This window comes from Danio aesculapii, chromosome 5, assembly GCF_903798145.1.
Source record: "Danio aesculapii chromosome 5, fDanAes4.1, whole genome shotgun sequence".
Lineage (NCBI taxonomy): Eukaryota > Metazoa > Chordata > Actinopteri > Cypriniformes > Danionidae > Danio > Danio aesculapii.
Genome location: NC_079439.1, coordinates 49160894 through 49170487, shown reverse-complemented (window position 1 = coordinate 49170487; position 9594 = coordinate 49160894). Strand labels below are relative to the sequence as shown.

Here is a 9594-nt window from a genome sequence, read left to right as displayed (position 1 = left end):
AAAAATCCAGGAGGACCAAATGCGCCAGAACACATCAGATCTTTGATGTAAATCATAGGTAAATTTTTCAAGTGACTCAGCCACATATTGACTGGAGGTATCTGAGCAGTTGACCATAATAATAATAATAAACATTTTTTGGCCAAGTATATGCAAAAATTCAATACACATTCTTCATCATAGAATTCATATTTTAAAAGCTCTTAATGTCAGTTAATGTATTTATTTTATTTTCATATAGAGTACCTCAAATCTATACATGTTGTAAGCAGTTAGGCGTTCAATAATGCTCTAAATTAACACCACTGATTGATTTAAGAGGCGTGCATACATACTGTACATGTATATGTATTTGAAAAAAAAGAGACAACAATTTGGTTATAGATTATGAAATTCAGATTTTATTACATGCTTTAGATTCAGTGTTAAGGTCATCGTCTTCTTTCTTTACAGTAAAAGAAAATCTGTAGTCAATGTCATACTCATCAGTTGGAACTTTATTTAAAAAATGTATGTTCTCTGCTCCGGCCAAAACATGCAGGTACCTTGCAGGTCTCTAGCTTGCACCCTCGTGTCATAGTTTTTTTTTTCTCAGTTATTTTGTTGCTTTCTGAGAATGATGATCCACAGACCTTTTAACCCCTCTTCGTTTAGGCCACATGTCGTATCTTTAAAGAAGAACACAACCACATTAAAATGTATTAACATCCTTTGGACTGGGTAGCCTTATGCTTATGTTTGTGCTAAATAATACAAATACATACTTTTCAGTAGCACATAAGCAGGACAGTTCTCTGAAGGAACCAGGATGAGTTGAAAGGTATTTGGTATTTATAATGGTTGGCCATCTCTGCCACAAGAATCCTCTGTTCTCTTGCAGAGTCCTTACTAGCAGGATAATGTTGAACGCCCTTCTCGTTGTTGTTAGATCGACAGTGTCTGAAATGTATTCATAAGAAGAAAGTTGTATCACATGGATTATACATCAACTGTTAAAGAATCAAAACTGTCAGAAGTCTAGTGTACATACCATGCTATAAGGCGAAGACATCCACATCACTTCTGTTTTTTGTTGTCTTTGCTTCTGCTAGTGGAAATACAAAACAATAATAGTAACACTTACAATTATTAATGACTACATGTCATAATAATAATAATTTCCTCACCGTCTGCCCACTTCTCTACATCATAAACCAAAGTCTTCCAGTTGGTTTCCGGTCACTGCCAGTTTCATGGATTCTGTTTTGCAACTTGCATTGCAGAGCTGTTGTGGTCTAGTGATAAGAAATCAAAAATCATAATACTATTCAAATAGGTTACTGAACATCTAAAACAAACTCTACTGGATGTCTTTACCTTCTGATTTCAACAGGTCAGTGAGATGGCCAAATAGTTGAACATCTGCTAATTCCAGCACATGACCATGAGAGTTACAGTAGCATGTCTGGTCACTGCAATCCAAGAGAGGAAACATTGCACTGTTCCAACCTCCTTCCCAACAGTTAAACCACACCTATCCTGGTATGCCAATATCCTGGAAAGCAATAACAAAATTTTGGCATCAGTTTAAGATGCTCATATAGTTCACCAATCTCACATTAAAACTCATGTGCTTTGGCATGGAACACCAAAATGAAGGACTTAAAGAGGGTGCTGGAACTTTGAACAGCTTTTTGCAACTCTTTGGAGGTAGTGTCATTAGTTAATGTAGTCCACAAATCTTCCTGTCAAGAACAAGTACATGACAGTTTATATCTTCTAATCTAATTTTACTAGGTGAACATCAAAGAGCTGTTTTCTTGTTAATTTAGTTTCAACACATACAGTTTAAAGTACCTAGTACATCCTTCTTGCAAATACTATCCACCTTGTATTGCACAGACTCCCACTCAAGAATATCTAAGAAAAATGTCTGCTGAGATCTTGGCAGTCTATTAAAAATAATTATACCAACATCTTTTCCACCTACAATGGAAAGAATATAAAAATATTTTATGATATCAATTAATTACTTGCATGACCAAATCTGAGATAAAAAAGCCATCATTATGCCTTAGTTTAAATAAAACCAAAATTTCACTCTAGCCCACTGTCACCTAGGTCTACAGATACAGGGACTAATGGAAACAATGAAGTACACACCAACAGTCACTGGAGCAAGGCCCTCTCACAGTTGGGACAACTGGAGTTCCTATGAGCTGTACAAGATTAAAACAACAGAAAATTAACATTAATAACATTTCAACCTATCCCAAGACTAGTAGACAAGCAGCATAAGCAGACTTCTAATTTCCTGGACTCCAATGTGGACAGCCGAATCAGTTTATGGTCTATAAGGTGTCATACAAATCAGACAAAACAAAATACTTTCTGTAAAATAAAAAAAAAGGTTGGCCACTAATCAACACATAGAACAAATTGTTTTAAACAGTTAAGCCACAATATTTTGTGAGCTTATACTGTAGTTTAATGTTTTTCATAAACAATAGTAAGAATAAAACTTATGCTTCTCTTTCCGTTAATACAATAGTAGTGGAAGAATAAATGCATGTAAATTTTATCTCATACAATCATATATGCCTAAACATTGCAGATATTTAATATACATGGAATGAAAAACTAACCCTTTATTGATTCCAGATTGGTATTGGCCTTCCTTACACAATGTGTCTCCTTCTCCACCATACCCTTGGTTCAGTTGTCTTTACTGGAGTTGCTTCCTGCAGATCACCAAGTTGTCATCAAGACTTGAGCTTATAATTGAAATCTTGATCAATCCGAGTATCAAGGTTCAAAAGTTGCTCTTGAAGTTCTGAATCACTCATTGTGATAGGCAGAAACAGACTGAAAGACACAAGGATTAAACAAACAAACACAAATGTGTTAACAGAGATAGAGAGAGGGACAAGTGCAATTTAACAATATAAACATGGGTTCTAAAAGTGCCTTTACCTTTTGCTTATTAGAAAATTGGGAAATTGGATTTAAAGTAATTCGAAGAACCTGAAAACAAAATATTCATATCTGAACACCTTATACTTAGAATTATTAGCCCCCTTCTGTTTATTTTCCCCCAATTTCTGTTTAACAGAGAGAAGATTTTTTTCCAACACATTTCTAAACATAATAGTTTTAATAACTCATTTCTAATAACTGATTTATTTTATCTTTGCCATGATGGCAGTACATAATATTAGACTAGATATTTTTCAAGACACTTCTATACAGCTTAAAGTGACATTTAATGGCTTAACTAGGTTAATTAGGTTAATAGGCTAATAATTTTGACTTTAAAAAAATTAGAAACTGCTTTTATTCTAGCCAGATAAAACATATAAGACTTTCTCAAGAAGAAAAAATACTATCAGACATACTGTGAAAATTTCCTTGGTCTGTTAAACATAATATGGGAAATATTTAAATTAAATATATAAATTAAAAGGGGGGCTAATAATTCTGACTTCAACTATATATATATATATATATATATATATATATATATATATATATATATATATATATATATATATATAGTTGAAGTCAGAATTATTAGTCAGAATTATTATTAAATACAGTCTCTTTCTGCATATATATATATATATATATATATATATATATATATATATATATATATATATATATATTTGTGTATATATTTGTATGTATGTATATATATATATATATATATATATATATATATATGCAGAAAGAGAGTGTATTTAATAATACAAATATTAGTTTTGTGGTCTAAAATGAATAAAATGCGCTCAGACAGGCAGAATTTCAGTTATGTCTGCCTTTTTTGTTTCTTTTAAGGCATGAAAAATAATTGCAGTTACAATGTAGCCTTTAAACTTAAGAGAAACACTTGATTTGCTTTAATATTGATGCAGTTATGAATACAGTTGTATTATTAGAGGTAATATTTATTGTATATTGCATAATTTATTTCGATTTTGGACGATTACTATTGTGGAAAACAACAATCTGGTAACACTGTTCCTCATCTTCAAATGTATAACTATATTTTTCTGAGCTATGCACGACTATATGTGGGGAAAATATATTTTTTAATAAATGAACTTGGATGTAATTGGATAGCATCGCTAGTTTGCAGTACATGCTTTATTTATATCAAGTCTGCAGTCATTTAATGCATCAGGAGATAACTTCCCTGCTTTTATAAAAGTTCTAAACAAACCCCTTATCTAAATCAACAAATCGTCTTTATTTGTTTACTTTTTACTTACCGCGTGGAAAACCGCAGTGGACCTTGGGATCGCAATGAACCTTGGGATTGCGACCATAGACTGTAAAAAAAAAAAATAGATCTCGACGTACTATGACCCCAACTTCAATGAATAATTTAATAATACAAAGATCAGCTAAAAATATTTTTAAAACTTAGTATTTTAAATGTAATATTTTTTAAGTAAAAAAAACAAACAAATTAATCAGTTTTATTAGGCATAATTACCCTAAACTGGGCAATTGAATATAATTTCACTCATTAAATATAAAGTAAATGATAACACATTTATAAATACCAACATAAATACCAACTAATCTCCAATAAAAAATAAAAAATACATTATGTAGCATTAACCTACCACGTACTGCTGAACAGTTTAACTCATCGGTGAACTCATCGGTGATGCATTTTGACCAATAGCTGAGCGATGTTAAACTCACTGTTGAATAGAAGTCACGTTGACCGATGTATATTCTCATTTAGTTGTCTCGACCCTCTTTACAGACGCTTTTCATGAACAAAAAAAAAAAAAATAAAAAATAAAAAATAAAAAAAAACTGTTATAATAGACGTAAACCAGGTATAAAATATTGCGTTGACATCTTTTGGTAATTATACGACGCTTTGAACGTCTCCGTATGACGCCTGAGGCAACCCATTGAAAGCAATGGAATTCCTTCTGCGTCGGTTTAGAAAAACTAGTACACTATGTCAATAATAATAATAAAAAAACTGCGTCTGGTACCCTGTGTCAACAATAATAATTAAAATACTGCGTCTGGTACCCTGTGTCAACAATAATAATTAAAATACTGCGTCTGGTACCCTGTGGCTGTAAAAATAATAATCAAAATACTGCGTCTGGTACCCTAGGCTATAATAATAATCAAAATTGTGCGTCTGGTACCCTGTGTCAATAATAATAATCAAAATACTGCGTCTGGTACCCTGTGGCTGTAATAATAATCATAATACTGCGTCTGGTACCCTGTGGCTGTAATAATTATCAAATACTGCGTCTGGTACCCTGTGGCTATAATAATAATCGTAATACTGCGTCTGGTACCCTGTGGTTATAATAATATTTAATACAATTTTTTTTTTAAAGCGCAGCATCGGGTACCCTATGGCAAAATAAGTCGTGCTAGAGACACGAAAATGATTTCCTATTGAAATACATTGGATGGAAATTCGTGCAAGGTGACACGAAAAAAGAGGGAAATTCGTGCCCATGAACACGAATCAATAGATTAAATTTCGTGACTATTTCACGAACTGCCGTGAGACTGGGTTGCACTGCAAAGTGAACTCATTCCATCACTAAATGGATATCCACAGACTGCAGACCCATCAACATTGTTCAGAACTCTACAAGTCACCATCGAGGCAAACTATTGATATGAGAATACATGAAATGTATGGTGCTGAAAAACCTAAAAAAGTAAGTCAGTTTGCCGAAGATAAACTGGACATCAGTAAGTAGCTAAAACTACCCCGGTATAACAGTTCAGCTAATCGATGACAACTCACATCTGCACTTATTCGCTTTAGGTATTGGTAAGTTAAATAATAAAAATAATAAGATAATAAAACTAGAGGATCTCTTTTCTTAAACTTGATTGTCATGCAGTTATTTATTTTAACACTACATATTTTGAGTAAATCTATATATATATATATATATATATATATATACCTTGCTTTATAGATAGATATACAGTTAGAGTTAGTCAGAATTATTAGCCCCCCTGAATTATTAGCGCCTGTTTATTTTTCCCCCAATGTCTGTTTAACGGAGAGTTTTTTTTTTCAACACATTACTAAACATAATAGTTTTAATAACTCATTTCTCATAACTGATTTACTTTATCTTTGCCATGATGACACTAAATAATATTTGACTAGATATTTTTCAACACACTTCTATACAGCTTAAAGAGACATTTAATGGCTTAACTAGGTTATTTAGGGTAACTAGGCAGGATAGTGTAATTAGGCAAGTTATTGTAAACGATGGTTTGTTCTGTAGACTATCGAAAAAAAAAAAAAAACTAGCTTAAAGGGGCTAATAATTTTGACCTTAAATAAACACTGCTTTTATTTTAGCCGAAATAAAACAAATAAGACTTTCTCCAGAAGAAAGACATACATATCAGACATACAGTGAAAAATTTCTTGCTCTGTAAAACATCATTTGGGAAGTATTTTAAAAAAAAAATGGGGTAATAATTCTGACATCAACTGTATATAGATAGAAAGATACTGTAGACAGATAGATAGATAGATAGATAGATAGATAGATAGATAGATAGATAGATAGATAGATAGATAGATAGATAGATAGATAGATAGATAGATAGTCATGAAAGGACACTGACAACGGAGATGAGGATCCACATGCCGTTTATTTAATTAGAAGTCTTGCAGACAATGGTCAAAAACCAGGGCAAACAGAAGCATAAAAATATCCAAAAAGCGTAGTGAAAATACAGGCAAATGTTCAGGCTAGGTGGCAAAGAATCAAAACGGAAAACAGACAAAAATCAAACCATGGCAGGACAAACAGGAAACTGCTGGGCAAAACAAGACTTCGCCAATTGTGTGTGAATGTGAGTAGTATAAATGGTCTGCGTAATCAGCTCCCAGCAGTGTGTAATCATTGGGTGAACTGCAGCTGGTGTGTGAGTACATGTATGATGGGATATGTAGTTCATTTGGTGTCAGATTTGTAGTTCTCCAGTGATCTGCATGGGCTAGATAGCTGGTGATTGTGACAGACAGATCCATAGATAGATAGATAGACAGACAGACAGACAGACAGGCAGACAGATCAATTGATAGATGATGAGGTCACACCATGAAGCAGAGCGGTCGTTACATATTGCGTGTGCATTATTTTTAATAATTTAATGATTTTAATAGAGTTTCATACACATCTCACTCAAAACCTTTTGTTTTGTCTTGGTTTGGTTTTTGACTGTTCTAGGCTGTGAGGTACATAGTGTATAAGGGATAATCAATGGATTGCCATGTTGGCCCTCCGTTTGCAAGGATTTTAAATGCCCAACTCAGAAGCAAATAATTGTCTGGCGCAAAGCGTGGTGAAGTACATTTAAAATCTTTTAACATATGACATGCCATTAATTATCCCACACTCAATTGAAGTCAGAATTATTAGCCCCCCTTGTTTATTTTTTTCCCCATTTTCTGTTTAATGGAGAGAACATTTTTTTTCAACACATTTCTAAACATGATAGTTTTAATAACTCATTTCTATAACTGATTTATTTTATCTTTGCAGTAAATAATATTTTATTAGATATTTTTCAAGACAGTTCTATACAGCTTAAAGTGACATTTAAAGGCTTAACTAGGTTATTTAGGTTAACTAGGCAGGTTAGGGTAATTATGCATAATTTTTAAAAAAGGTAATTTTTTTTTTCTGTTGACTATCGAAAAATAAATCTAATAATTTTGACTATAAAATGGCTTTTAAAAAATTAAAAGCTGCTTTTATTCTAGCCGAAATAAAACAAATAAGACTTTCACCAGAAGAAAAAATATGATCAAACATACTGTGAAAATGTCCTTGCTCTGTAAAACATCATTTGGGAAATATAAAAAAAATAAATTAATTAAAAATCAATGGGGGGTGGGGGTTGGCAAATAATTCTGACTTTTACTCTACATGATCATTTTTCCAAGTTATAGACAAGTTAAAACTAACTTTTCTCTTTGCAGCACAACATTTGACCGATTTTTTATTAGATATGACATGTTAGATCTCCCAGTCCCTACTTTTGAATCAGCCCAAAGGCAGAGACAGTAAGAGATAGCACAAAAGTGAGAGAGAGAGAGAGAGAGAGAGAGAGAGAGATATCATTTGTGTATGTGTAATTGACCTGGGAATATCAAATAGTGTTAGCTACCTCATTGCAAATATTTTTGAGCAAATTGCTCAAATATTGGTTCCCTGATAAAGCACATGTCAGTGCCCTGAAGATTACATTCCTCATGGAATAAAGACTCAGACAACTGTCACTTAGTTACTATGGTTACTGCTAATGTTTTGGTGGATGTATATTTATTTCGAACTGTGATCAAAATTGACTAGAACTACCTGTGCATTCAATTAAATTGCACACATTACAGCCAATCAGAATCAAGAATTTCAACAGACCATGGGATTATTTGAAATAACTGATTTTGTTTGGCGTAGTGATACTGTATGGAACCGTAACGCAGTCAAAACATGCCTGGATCTATTTTAGCTGTGCATTTCCCTGAAGATAATTGCACACCTTAGATTGTTCTTGAACCAAATCAGAGTCAACCATCCAGCAGCCCTGTTACACCAATGATTTCTTCTTCTTCTTTTTTTTATTTTTTTTTTTTGAGTGTTCTTCAATCCAGCGTAAGTGACCATATGAACTTGTGTGGCTTATTTAAATGTTTTTATAGGCTGTGGAGTCATTTGTATATAGGGTTTACTAACAGGTCTGTCAGCATGGCCTTCTGCCGCCCACAGCCGCGTTCATAATCCTCTAATAGAGCCAGCTGTCAAAGATGTGATCGCACCGGGGTGGTCTATGAGGAAAAGCAGTCATATCCACACCGCATACCATTCTTTCAGCGAAGAATGCAAGTGTGACAATAACTGTGACAAAAAAAGACATGTATTTGAGTCCTCGTGGTCTTTACTTTTGCCTAACGGTTTTTAATTGTGTGTGAAGCGCTGCGTGTTCAACATTCCCAATCAGGGTATAAATCCTGACGTTTTCCTTCCTTACTGTACTTTGGCAGATTTAATATGACTGTAAGAATGCCATTATGTTTCTTTCCTCGGCGTTGGCAGAGTTATTATATGCTGGTAAGATCGAATGAGGACAGCATGAAGAAATGCAGAGAAAGCATTCTGGAGAGAACGAGGGAGAAATGAGGGGCTCAGTCATGTAACCGTACCTATGGAGTGTCGCTCAGGGAAATTCAGAGAAAAAGTCCTTCGGTGGAACATAAGACTGACCTATTTTAGAGTATGGCCAATTAGCGTGAGGAAAGAGCAGATATAGAAAACAAATTCTAATGTAATTATTAAATGACGATAAAAAGATTGCTTTTGAGGAAAAGAAAATGCAATCCCTGAACAATGCAGTCCTTTAGATACTGTCTTTAAAGAGTTGTTTGGCATATGCTACTGTAATAAGAGAACTTAGGCATGGCAATAATGAAATAATTAACTAAGAAAGCAAAGAAAACTCACTGAACTGAACTAAACTGGGGCGTGTTTCCCAAACAACGACATAACTCGCGGCTGAACTATCATAGTACGATGCATCGTAGTG

The 9594-nt window shown here is 33.5% G+C and overlaps 1 long non-coding RNA gene across 1 annotated transcript; it reads right to left on the bottom strand.

The window, feature by feature from the left end:
• Nucleotides 1-442: 442 nt before the first annotated feature.
• On the bottom strand, nt 443-4363 carry LOC130228593 (uncharacterized). The gene is made up of 8 exons (XR_008837783.1): nt 4251-4363; nt 2625-2844; nt 2143-2198; nt 1357-1534; nt 1167-1274; nt 1031-1087; nt 765-939; nt 443-668 (listed from the first exon to the last, which is right to left on the bottom strand). It is a non-coding gene; the product is annotated as an uncharacterized LOC130228593 (long non-coding RNA).
• Between the last annotated feature and the right edge of the window lie 5231 nt (nt 4364-9594).